This window comes from Adiantum capillus-veneris, chromosome 23, assembly GCF_014529385.1.
Source record: "Adiantum capillus-veneris isolate H3 chromosome 23, ASM1452938v2, whole genome shotgun sequence".
Lineage (NCBI taxonomy): Eukaryota > Viridiplantae > Streptophyta > Polypodiopsida > Polypodiales > Pteridaceae > Adiantum > Adiantum capillus-veneris.
In genome coordinates, this window is record NC_140953.1 from 79,564,289 (window position 1) to 79,578,638 (window position 14,350).

A 14,350-nucleotide genomic window follows, 5' to 3' on the forward strand; every position below is an offset into this window, starting at 1 on the left:
GGTGCGTGAACTTCTGCACCCTTGCTTCGATTTCCACTTTTGTCGCCAACTCTCTGAGAAGGATTATTGCTAAGAGTGCTTTGACAGGCTATATGTTGGGCTAGCAGATCTTTGGTCATGGGATTAAATATGGATGACTCTGCCTCAAAGAATTTGGTCATGAACGCCTCCTCAAAAGTCTGCATGTAGTGGGAGGGTAGGAACATGACTCTCACATAGAATCCCATGATGACATGTTTGCTTGGGATTTATGTCTCCATATTCTAACAGAGCCCTCTAGTGCCTTCCACAAAAACCTGCCAAGGATGCTCCACTACCTCTATATAATTGAATGTCGTTATGCAAGTGATTAGCATCTTGGCAATTTTCACGAGCATTTGGCATGCAAGATTTGGGATCTCCTTCATCATGTCGATGACCCCTCTGAGCGTCTGAACCATATACTTTTGTGACAGGGGGTTGTTATTGATTGGCTTTGTTATAACCAGGTAGTTCAATACTGCTAGTCTTTTTCTTTTCCAAGAGTAACAGATGTCCCAGGATCGTCGTCTATTGATGGGACAGTAAGTTGGGTCGATCCAAAGATGTTGCGGAGCATTCCTATAGTATGTTTCATATGTGGGTCACTACTCAAACCATTTCTTTTGCCAGACGGGTTGATTGTCAATGATAGTCTGAATTTGTAGCACTATGACAGGAACACTCTCTGTAATCACCTATGTTGTTTCGCTCAAGGCCATGTGGGTCAAAGCATGGTTTGGTGGTACAAAAAGAAGTGTCCTTGACACAACATATGCTTGGTGATTCTTGTGTGTAAAAACCATGGGCATTTTTTTGGAATTGGGGCGGGGCCGGGGGGTGGGGTTACGGTTGGGAGCTTTCACTCCAGCACCTCTCTCTCCCTCCCTCCCTCCCTCGCACGTCCCTCTCCCTGTGTGTCTCACTCAATTTTGAACCTTCTCACCTTCCTTGCCACCTCCATAGCCACCAAGCTACTGTGTTCAAGAGCTCTCTCTCTCTCTCTCTCTCTCTCTCTCTCTCTCTCTCTCTCTCTCTCTCTCTCTCTCTCTCTCTCTCTCTCTCTCTCTCTCTCTCTCTCTATTTGCAAATGGATAGTAGCGCAGGAGATTACTGGCTTGGTGATGCTCAAGACCTTTCTTTCGATGAGATAGAAGGCGATGCTCAGGACCTCTCGTTCAACGAGGATGAAGGTGATGCACAGCTCGCCTCTATCGACGAGATGGAAGGTGACACATAGTTCCTCTCTTTTGACGAGGTACAAGGTGGCCCAAGAAATGTTCAGTAGATGCACATCAATTCCATTAGCACTAGTATTCCAGCTACATGTATCGGTAATCAGGCTTTTCTTCGTGATTATTGGGCTGCAAAGAAACGCGCACAGAGAAGCAAGGAAAGACATCCTACGTCTGCTCTTGGATTACCGGAAGCCAGGTCAAGAAAGAACATTTGTGCAGCGGTGGCTCGATGTTGGCGCAAGCAAACAGTAGGGATTGCAAAGAATGAGCAGAAGGAAATATTCCGGCAACTCCTGGACCACCAAACATTTTCCTTGCTGCAACCATCACATTTCAGCAAAGTCGAAGACACTGTTGTATCGGGTGTGCGCAACACTTTGACTCAAATCAAGGTCCCTCATTCAGCAAGTGAACTTTTTGTAAAGAGAAGCTCTTTGGCAATGATTATGAACAATAGTACAAATTCACAATCAATAAACCAATCCAAAATGGCTAGTATCCTGGGGATCCATCGAAGGAATTAAGCTGCAGCAAGCTCACGGCTAGAGAATAAATATGAAGATGAAGTGTTGCCATTGAGTGCTTGTGAGAGACAATTTCCATGAGGAACCGTTATTACCAATGAAACAAGAGATTTGGTATATGCCTTTTGGACATCAGAGAGCAGAGTTTCACCCAACAAGAAAGACATATGCAAGATGAGAATTGGAAGGAAAAGTGTCGTCAAACATCCTATACATCTACTCCGACGAATCTCAGGTACTAACAACTTCTAGTAATTGTACATCTTGTTTGGTGCTACTTAAGGCTTATTTGGTCCAGACAGTACCAAATTTGGTAGTCTGCTATACGGCAAGAGTGTTTACAGTACCAAAGAATATCTATAAAGTACCAAATCCTAGCTATCGAGTGCCAAAGCCTATCCATAGAGTTTAAAACCCTCTCTATAGAGTATCAAAACCTAATTATCCAGTGCCAAAGCCTATCCATAGAGTTTAAAACCCTCTCTATAGAGTATCAAAACCTAATTATCTAGTACCAATGCCTATGTATAGAGAACCAAAGTCTATTTACAGAGTACCAAACTCAACGGATACCACCAAAGCCTCTCTGTAGAGTACCAAATCCTATCACTATAGGACCAGGATCAATTTACAGGGTACCCCACACTTCTGATAGTACGAAAGCCTATATGTAGAGTACCAAATCCTGTCTATCGAGTACCAAAGGCTATCTATGGAGCACCAAAGCACATATGTAGAGTACCAAATCTGGTGTATCGAGTACCAAGCCTATGTATGGAGTACCAAAGCACATCTATAGAGTACCAAATCCAATATATCGAGTACAAAATCCTAGCTATCGAGTGCCAAAGCCTATCCATAGAGTTTCGAACCCTCTTGATAGAGTACCAATACCTATTTATCCAGTACCAATGCCTATGTATAGAGAACCAAAAACTATTTACGGAGTATCAAACTCATCGGATACCACCAAAGACTATATCCTATCTGTAGAGTACCAAAGCCTATCACTATAGGACCAAAGTCTATTTATAGGGTACCCCACACTTTTGATAGCACCAAAGCCTATACGTAGAGTACCAAATACTGTCTATTGAGTACCAAAGGCTATCTATGGAGTACTAAAGCACATATGTAGATGATGCATGGTTTTTAGGACCCCTTCTGAAGATGCAATAAAGGCACAGTCAGTTGTTGGGGAGATGAGGATACTCTAGTCCAAGGGATCTCGAAAGAGAAGAAAAATCTACTTCACAAGCACCAAAGAGTAAAAAGTGCCATGGACAGAAGATACGTGGGAACGAGCTCTTATGCATGCCTACAACCTATATCTTACAGAATAGCCCATTCTAGGTGTGAATTTCTAGTGAAATTTACACGAGGATGTTCGTGTGGACTCACAGCACAGCATACTCCGTTTTCACTTTTTTTACCGACAGTAAATATTTTTTACCACAGTAAATATTTTTCACCTACATGGTAAATACAAATCACTTTTTACGTACAATAACTTTTTTTTACCCATGGTAAATATTTTTTACTGCACCATAAGTATTTGGTAGGTAACAGTTCACTGTTACTAGAAGCAGTGATTCGGCATCAACAATGCAGTTACAGGAGGAGAAAAGGGGAAAATCTTATGGTAAAGGTGAGTCAACAGGGATAAAGACTTTTGAGTTGAAAAGAGACATGCTGATTTTTTCAAAGAACACATGTCAAAAGAAGCCATGGTTGAGGATTTTTTGAGAATTTGATATTCAGGAGGACCCAGCTGCCACCTCCCCCCCGCAGGTCCCCCCCTGACATGTGCAGAACCTCCAGTTTCAACAGCCACCTTACCTGCTCTTAAATGCTGGTCAAGGCCTTATCCTATTGATGTGTTGCTAGTAGGATCATACCTACTTGCTGGGTTGATTGTTTTTGACAAGGGATTATGCCATCCTTGGCTTGCTTCTCTATATCCTTGTTATGATCAGATGCCGTTGTATTGTTAAGCTGATTTCTTGTGTATATATATGCTACATAAGGTCCCTAAGATTCGTTTCTATGTGTTTTACCATATGTTTTGATGCCATCATAATGCCAAAAGTCTCACTTGCCTATGTGCATTATGTGTGAGGTCCCTAAACCTCTTAATTTAGGGTGGTGTCCCCTTTGTTTTGTTCTTTGCTTGTTTGCATGAGGCGTGGTTTGTGGAGTGTGCACGAGTATAGAGGCCACCCGATTGCACTGCTCTTTTTCCCGCTATCAGTAGAGTACCAAATCCGGTATATCGAGTACCAAAGCCTATCTATGGAGTACCAACTCAGATCTGTAGAGTACCAAATTTAGTATATCGAGTACAAAATCCTAGCAATCGAGTGCCAAAGCCTATCCATAGAGTTTCAAACCCTCTTGAAAGAGTACAAAACCTATTTATCCAGTACCAATGCCTATGTATAGAGAACCAAAGTCTATTTACAAAGTACCAAACTCATCGGATACCACCAAAGACTATCTGTAGAGTACCAAATCCTCTATGAAGAGTACTAGATCCTATCTGTAGAGTACCAAGCCTACCACTATAGGACCAAAGTCTATGTACAGGGTATCCCACACTTCTAATATTACCAAAGCCTATATGTAGAGTACCAAACTCATCGGATACCACCAAAGACTATATGTAGAGTACCAAATCCTCTCTGAAGAGTACCAGATCCTATCTATAGAGTACCAAAGCCTACCACTATAGGACCAAAGTCTATTTACAGGGTACCCCACACTTCTGATAGTACCAAAGACTATATGTAGAGTACCAAATAATATCTATAGAGTACCAAAGCCTATCGACAGAACCAAATCTACGGTACCATATTTGGAACTGTCTAAAGCCAGTTTTGGCACTACTGTAGTAGTGGAATTTTACCAGTACCATGAAGTTGGTTTTTTTCTGAATCTCCATCTCTTCATACTCGAAACATACATAATTCAATTCCATGTGGCATAACTCCTCTCAAAAATAGCCCACCAAAAAGTTGGCACTTAGATTTGCAAAAAAGTAACCTCGTAAGCCTACAATTCTATCTGAGAACCTCTTAAAGCATAAACAACTCCCTTTTGTAAGTAAGAAAAAACAAGTGCCTAAAGCAAGCAAGAACAACCTCTCTCTCTCTCTCTCTCTCTCTCTCAGCTTCGGAGTGCACCACCTTGAGCGGCCCTCCCTTTCCTCTTGCCAGATCAATAAATGAGAGCAGTAAGGTGTGGATGCACCCGTTGCAACTACTTCGATGGCATATGTAGTGGCAATGATGAAGTGATGTGCCCAATGAATGCATGATGAGCTCAAGCATACCCATTTGCCTCATGACCATCTCAACAAGATTCTTGAGGTATGATTTTTCTACTACTTTTAACCAAACATGACTAACAATTAATCCATGTTGAGATCTGCTAGGAACACAAGAGAAGGGCCCATTCTATGAGGCTCATGTGAAATAGGTAGATGTTTAGTTGTGTCTTTGCTTAGTTGTGAAAAAGCTGATTTCTAAGGTCTCTTTTACTCAAACCAGTTTATAGACAATGAAATTCTTTAAGTGAAGCTTGCAAGTGCAAATTGGGGCTTGTATGTATGGACAAGACCATGAAAGGGGAGAAATCATCCAAGGAAGCATAGAAGGTTGTTAGATCTTTTAAAAAATGGTTGCATCACATCGAGAGTGTTCCTTTGGAAGTTAATACTTGTGAAGGAAACTGGATATCTATGCTCGATAGAGAAACTAATACAATCAACTTATAGTGCAAAATCTGAGTAAAATAGAGTTCATTTCAGAGAATTTAGCAGGTGCTTGTACATGCAAGTTAAATTGATTGAGAGGTTAACATGTCTAGCTTTCATGGATTTGATTGTTGTCTTCTAAAGGTATTTGGGTAAGAGTAGGCAGTAAAAGAGTTGTGGCAAGCTCCAGTTTACTAGTTATCAAAAGTTTCGTCTCGCTTAAGTTCCTTGGCAACTTGTGCAACATGCAATGGTTTATAAGATACCTCTTAATTCTTTGAGACTTTCTAATTGCAAATTCAAGGATAAAATAAAGCTTGAATAGGTGCCTTGCAGGGACCTCTAGAAGGCTGCTTGAATTGATCATTTTGCTTCTAGAACCACTTTCCGTGCAGACAATTTCTTGCTTAAAAAGAGTATCGTGATCATTAAACAGAAACGATTTGACCTAGAGCCAAATGCAAGTTCTTTTGCACAAAAAAAGCCCAAGTCTCGAGTGCATTTGCCTGCAAGATGCATAGGTAAATTTATGAAGCAACAATTTCTTAAAAGCTCCTATCCTGTGAGTGCTCTCACTGGGATATCCAGGCCCGCCTCACTCAAATAATGGCAATTCAAAGCTTCCACAGCCTTTCAGGATCCTTTGTAGTAGCACGTAAACAAGAGCAACCAGCACAAGTGCATAGTTGTTTCTTATATACATTGACATGTATGGCTGCAATCCAATGTCCAAATCCATTTAATCATGGAAAAAATCCCTTGCATTACTCGCTATCACATTGCAGGTGTTGTTGTACTATCATCCATTTTAACACCTCAACATCATGCCGTCTTGCCATTGTTTTCCCAAGAGGAACACAGTTGAATTATATGCCTACCTGTGGCACCACTTTCTATGCCTGATGTGCCGCTTTCTTTGCTAGTGGCACCGCAGGTTACAACACATCCCTAGTTTTCTTGACGTTTTTTTAAAAAGAAATGACTACCCATATGACCCTACCCCTCCCTAGTCTTCTCCCTACCAGCATGAACCTACCCTCCCTAGCCTTCTTGAAAATGTTGTTTTAAAGATATTAATGAGCCGCAATGCACATGACCATACCCCTCCTTGGTGTGTTTGCTGCAACCAGTCCACGCCGACGTGGACAGGTTGTAGCAACAGACCGGGGAGCGGAAGGGTCATGAGGGTAGGGTGTTTTTTTTATTAAAATTTTATTATTTTGGTCTTCAGGACAGTGACAATGCCATTTTTTGAGAGAATTAGACCTCGTCCCTGGCTTACCAATGCTGGTCAACAAGGAATTCATCTTGATGGAGCGGGATCATCTCTACATCAGGTCTTGGTAGAATGGGAACGATGGTAGAAGGAGCCACTAGCCATTACTTTTAGCAATTAAATCTAGCTCACAAGTCAGGAGCTTAGCAAGGTATCTCCAAGTTCATCATCTTCATTTGTACCATGCCACCCTACTCCTATGCACAATAGGCTGGCTAGCATGTCGTATTTGACTTGCCAATGAAATGGAGCCCCTTGCGTAGCTACAACCACAAAGGTGGAGTCTTTTGATGATGAAGAGGGTCTGGAAGAAGTGGTTGGGCTTATGCGTGAGCGTTATGTGGACTGGACTAGTCTTCCCCATGATACTGTTATAGCCCTCTTTGGCCTGCTCGATTATAGAGACCACACCTACTTCAAATCCTACACGAGATGATTTTATAAAAAATCATAAACCTTCTCGATGATTTTATACATACTAGTATGTGACCCGCGTGTTGCTGCGGCCAAAGAAACATGGCCACTATTCTCATAGGGCTATCTTTTCCTTTGAGTAGAGCACCATCAATACTCTCTTGCTACATGTATAGTCTATTGTATTTTTAAAAGTGATGCATGACACAACCTCTTGACAGATTCTAACAAATATGAATATATTCAAGTAGTTGCAAATCATTTTTTAATACCAAGCTTGGGAGCTTCTTAGAGACTTTATTTTTTGTGAGCTGTTAGCCCTTGTTCAATAAACCTAATAGGTTGTACACACACACACACACACACACACACACACACACACACAGAGTCCTCCTTTTTGTGTGTTTGGGTCTAGCAATGCTAACAAGCTTGATTATATAGCTTAGATAAGTTAGCATGGTGTGAAAGAGTTGAAAGCCAAGAGAATTCAGTGTGATCATAAAGCTTTGTTTGAAAATGGAGTGGGTTCTATAGGATTGGTTTTAGCAATGGAAACAAAATTGGTTTCAACAATACAGTGGGTTCTATAGAATTGGTTACAACAATGGAAAAACAATTGAATTCAATGTCTCGACTCCACTCTCTTACTTGCTTCTATCCTTGCTTCTTTCTTGTGAGACCAAGGCATGTCAATAGTGCATATCATAACCTACTATATAGTAGAAGGACGTTTTCCCCTTGGTACCTGGGGTTGATAAAGGTGCTACCAAGTGCAAAAGTACAAATTGGGTAAGGCAGCAAGTTTTTAAAGATGAGTGTCCATAACTGGTACATTGTGTAATCATAAAACTTTTCATGTCTAAGAGTGGAGTTGTGAAAAAGTTATTAGGGCTCATAGTTTCTAATGTAGCAAGAGAGCTTCAGAGATGAGTTGACTTTCTTTTAATATCAAGAATGTGATTGGCCCTTCCGTCTATGTTGCTCTACAGATGCCACACTTGCTTGCATCACTGTCTATGTTTTGTGCACAAGTATGGTGATAGTGTTCACCAAATTATAACGATGCATAAGTAGGTTAGTACGTGTACACTATTTGTTTGCGTACACTTACGCACCATTGGCACCTTCAAATGTGATAGAAGTAAAAGCAAAATAAGGTCACCTAATAGCTTATGTTGATGCTCTCTCCTTCTTCAAAATTTTAAGCTCCATTACATATAGTATAGAATTTGTATGTGAATGCTCTAAGAAAATCTAGATTTAGTGTAATCCTACATACAAATTTTGAGATTTAACTCTAAATGCTAATTCGAAGGTGAGAAAAAACCCTAATTTTACCAGAATTCCACATACAAAGTTTGAGATTCACGTCTAAATTTTCCCTCTCGCCTTGGATTCCTCGTGCCGCTTTGGATTTGATCACGCGGTTTTGGGTTCACTCACCTTCTGCCTCGGCCTTGCTTGTGTTCAACGTTAACCTTGGATTTGTTTTCAAATACAAAGCTTCCAATGCTCATATAGTATAAGTAGAAGTAGAAGTAGAAGTAGATTGCATATAAAAGTTTTCATATGCATGCTTTCCAAGTGTCTCAACAGAAGCATTGTGTATATGAGTGGCTATCCGATTGCTTGAAAAAAAACACAAGTTTTGTGTATTCCCACATATGGAAATTTGAAGTCCACCTCTAAGTTCTAGTTTTGAAGATGAGAAAACCTACAAACTTTAGGGAAAAATCATTGATGAAACATAGCAAAATTACCTTTAATTTTTCAATATGTCAGATTTTAAACTTCTATGAAAAAAGCATTATATTATGTGCGAATGCTCAAAGTAAACTTAAGGTTTACCTATAAATTTTGAGATTTAGCTATAAGTTCTCTTTTTTGTTTGCTATACTCACAATTGTGAGTGGAGAGAATTTATAGTAAGTTGAGAGGATTGTATTCTTTTGAAGTTAATATAGATTTAGCAACAAAATTCTAACTTGAAGGCAAGAAAACCAAGTTTAGCACAAATCTTAAAGAAATTCGTGTAAATTTTCTCCGCTTGTTTCCTTTGCCACCTCGGTTTTGCTTGTGCCACTTCAGATTCATGCATGCCACCTTGGGTTTGCTCGCCTTTTTGCCACCTCGAATTTTCTTGTCGCGTAACATTCATGCATGCTGCCTTGGGTTCGCTCGCAAAAACACTTGTCTTCCACGTTGATTTTGCTCGCCTTGATTTGTCTCAAATTTTCTTATATGTCGGTTTTTATACTTTTGTGAAAAAGCATTGTGTTGTATGCGAGTTTAGTGTAATCCTACGTATCAATTTTGAAACTTAGCCATAAATCATAACTCGAAGACGATTAAAAAATCCAAGATTAGCACAAATCTTAGAGAAATTCAAGGTAAAAACCTTCAAATATCGTCAAGATTTTTCTCCTCGTCCCGCCTTTGCCACCTCGGATTTGTTTCTTCCACTTTGGATTTGTGCACACCGGCGTGGGTTTGCTTGCCTTTTCCCCATCCGTTGGCTCACTTCGGACTCTTCGGATTGGCACACAGTGCCTTGGGTTCGCTCATCTTTCATTTCGATTTTTCTCACCTTCAATGCTTTCCTCCATCCCTCGTCTTGGAATCAGCCTCTTATTCTCTCTCTCTCTCTCTCTCTCTCTCTCTCTCTCTCTCTCTCTCTCTCTTTCTCTCTCTCTCTCTCTCTCTCTCACACACACACACACACACAATAACTCAAAACTTTAGAAGCTGGCATCGGATAGAGAGGCGTTCTCTCTCTCTCTCTCTCTCTCTCTCTCTCTCTCTCTCTCTCACACACACACACACACACACACACAGGCAAAGTGTGCGCTTGAGTTCAAGACTCTATGTATAGATATTTGAGAGCAATTATTTACAACTGTTTTGATGATATCAAACTCTCTCTCTCTCTCTCTCATATATATATATATATATATATATATATATATATGCTTGTCATAATTGAGAGAATTTATGGATTTTTAAGGGTGGCACATAGTTTAACTCCTAAAAGTAAAAGGGGATAAAATGCCTTAGAAATGGTAAAAGGCAACAAGGCAACTGGGCAATCTCTCTTGTCATTTGGAAATACACTATAATTCCAAGAAAATCATAATTTCTTGGAAAGGGTGCCCCTGGTGAGTAGGAGTCCCCATGAGCTTGATGGTACAATCTCTCTCTCTCTCTCTCTCTCTCTCTCACACACACACACACACACACACACACACACACACATGGCCAATGACATGTGTAACAATCCCATCATTTGCATGCATGTCCCCAAAGCGATACAAAATGAAGTCGACTCACAGACAGACAAACCTTCTTCTTTTTTTCTGGGGATAGATGTAGATCTTTTAGGGTGGCACATGGTTTAACTCTAAAAAATAAAAAGGAGAAAATAACTATGAATTGATAAAAGGCCCGTCAATTGGGAATTCTGTCTCCCCAAGTTTGAGATGCCAATGTTAGGGTTGGTTTTTTGTCATACATTTTACCCATTTCAACGCATTTTTCTTGATTTGTATGGGAAAAATGTTAGCTACTCTTTTGTAAATACATGATAATATTAAGAAAATAACGTCTTGGAAATTTGAAGTGCAAGGGTGTCCCTAATAAGTAGAAGTCCCCATGAGCTCAATCGTAAAATCTCTCTCTCTCTCTCTCTCTCTCTCTCTCTCTCTCTCTCTATATATATATATATATATATATATATATATATATATATATATCAATAATATAGATAACAACCCCTTCATTTGCATGCATGCCCTAAAAGCGAGACCAACCTAAATCGATGCACAGACATGTGAACCTTCTCCTTTTTCTCAACTGCTTTAAAAAATAAAAAACTTACACAAATTTCTAAAAGGTATCAATATTGGTCTTGAAAAAAGCCCTTGATAAAACAAAGACAAATTTATTATTAAAATTATTTTTTTGTTAAATAACAAAATGTCCACCAAAATTATCTCTACTTACCTAGGTGGAGTGAAACTAAACTTATACATTTATTCTATGTCCAGTTGAAAGTCTTTGTACATTTTGAAAGGCTTTTCATTTCCCTGTGCATGTCAAATCTTACCCTTCACTTTTGCATTTTACTTTAGATGTTTGGTATGGAGTTTTGTGAAGTGAACCAATGCATGACATGTGGAGGCCTTCTTCTTGCTTGAAATTTTTAAGCTGCATTATATATAGTATAGATGGTGAACCTATTGGAACTATTCCATGCTGGCACGGACTGGTTGTGGCAGGTTTCACAAGAGCAAGGACAATGTGAGAGGCCAACGAGCAAAAAAGCATAACCTTATTGCATTGGTAGAGAATGCAAGCAGAAAAAGATTCGGTGTCATAATCTTATTGCATTGGTTGCCAATGCAAGTAGAAAGGGATTCAATAACAGAACCTATATTGCAATGGTTACCAATAGAAGAAGTTTTGACGGTAAGTTTTTCTGCATGCAAAGCTTCAACACAAACTCTTTCAACACTAAATAAGATGGAGTTAAATATGCACACTCTATATAGAAGGTGCTTTTTCTAATTATACACTCACCATCATGGTGCCAATATGGCGAGGTCTTTAATGGCCACATATGCTTATGTTGTTTCCTCCACTTTAAACACAATTGTGAGAACAACCCCAGCTAGGGCACCTACAGTCCTCCCAATGGGGAAATGTGTGAATGACAAAAAACTACAAAAATCCAAAACACCTAGAAAAGGAAATGGAGCTAAGAACAACTACTCAGATAGAAGCAAGACCCATGTCAATGTGCCTGTAAGTTGCACAAATGATATTTGAATGAATTTGTTCAATTAGAAAAATTGCAGAGGCAAGGCAAGGGGCTGATTGCAAAACAAAGGGTCTGGTGTCATATGCACATGAGTCAAAGATACTTTGAAGATACAATTGAAGGGCATGTTTTGTCCAAACCACTCTCAACATTAATAACACAAGTGACTTGTTGTACACGCTACAATGATGCCGCAATGTAGGGCACCCATCAAAAGTAGGCAAAGTTTTGCACTCAAAATATAATCAGGGACATGCATAACATAATCATTGCTAATTAGCATATTGAAAAGGATGTGGAAGACTTGGTGCGTTTGCATGTATGACATGTACATTAAAGCTACAATTTGCAAGCCCAAAAGGAGTTGAAGGAAGCTGACTGCTCATCCAAGCTCCCTCGATGTCCACTGCTATTGCCAGCCCGTAAGAAAAAAGCACTTGGCTTGTGTGTCCAGTCAAAAAGAACATGCTGATCAGCCTATATATGGAAATGTATTTCAAGTGGATAATACAAGTGCAAAGCACCAATAGCTCTGTCTAACATTCCCATGCCAATGCAAAATGGTCCCGACAATCATACACTGATCAGCCAACAAGCGGGGGCTATTTATTTTGCTCCATGATTGAAGGGATTGGAACTTCTATTGGTTCCATTTAATAGATTGCTCTCTTTAATGTTATGAATGTTTTGATGTCATGAATTCCTTCTTTCTTGGTGATTTTGTTCATAAGTAGAGTGACAATCTGGTTAAAAAAATCTCCCAAATGGCTAGTAATTGGTAATCACATTGAACAAGGCCATTGTTGTTAGGTAAAGTGAGTTTGAAGATAGAGGCTATGGAAGGAAGGAAAATCTTCAATTTCCTTTTATAATGATCTTGTAGATATAGATTCTTCAATATTTAGAGGCGTTTGAAATTGATTAGTTTTTCATGATTACAAAACCACTAGCTCAAAAAATGTCATGTAGTTGCATTGTGTGATTAAGATTATTTTATTTGTGATATAAAGGTGTCCTAATCTCAAATGTTTTTTATGCTATAATAATGCAACTTCATATTGGTATCTCCTCATAAGAATCAAGATATGCTATTATTTTGTTATCACAGCTTGCTCATAGCTAGACTTTTCCTCATGCTTGGCTTTTGAGATAGGATGAGTGTGTTGATTACAATGAGTGTATTGATTACATGATAAATGACATTGTGTAAAATATGATAGTTAGTAGTGATTGTGAAGTTATTTAAGGGGTTGTTTATTCTTTCAAAACTTGGGTGTAGTCCTTCAATTAGGAGAGTCTCTCAAAGAAAAGGAAGAGGGTCTTGGGCTCACGATCTTCTATGCAATGATCGAGTGTGCTCTGTGTCAGTCATCACAGAGGACTTTGATGACAATGATCTTTGTGGTGATGAGAGTGAGAGCACATACACTAGAAAATCCACTTGCACTTTTGCAATTTTCTTTAAGTAATAAAGAATGTCTGAAGGGACTTGCTTGATTATTTTGTTTCTCAAAAATACTCGCTTGCCAATTTGTATCACCCCTGAGATCCAGCGCTGAATTTCTTCCTTGGCCAAATCCGAGATGGATGTCGTGGTTGGATCTTCAAATTCCTAAGTTACTTTTCATGTGCTTGTACTTGTCACATCTATTTGGTGAGCTTCAAAAGTGGAATGCTCAAATCCTCCTGTTTGCTCAAATTCCATTGGGGCTGTGTTTGTTCAGGCTTTTCTTGTGTTTCCCTTAGAGCCTCCAAATCCCCCCGAGCCTCTGCCAACTGCTTTCTCAAATCTTCAATCTCCTCGTCTTTGGCTTTTTGCAGTGCTCTATGCCGCTTACTCTCTATTTGGTGCATCTGACTCTTTCTTTTCATTATCAATGTCCGCTCTTATTGCGCTCTGCCTTGTTTGTTTAACCTCTGGTTTTGGCCTTGTGGATGGTCCTGCTACTAGTTTTACTGCTCTTTTGGATTTGTGGATCAAATCTATCTGTGCTTCTGTAGGTGGTAGATTAGCAATCATTCCCAATTCTTGGTAGGCCATTCGAGTAAGCATTGGTCCATCATTCATGTTGGTCTTGCTCTTTTGGATCTCCTTAAGATTTGCTTATGTTATCGAGGAGGTAGTTGCCAAAGTTGCAGCTGACCACTCTTCTTTCTGCTAAGCCCATTGCCATTACTACTGCCATGTGCAACAGCGGTTCAATGTATCTTGGTGGCTTTTGTACTTTGAAATGTTGCGTATGAGACGCAACGGTAATTTTGTTTCTGAGTAGATCAAATCTTGATATGTCAACTTGTGTCCTCTTTGCT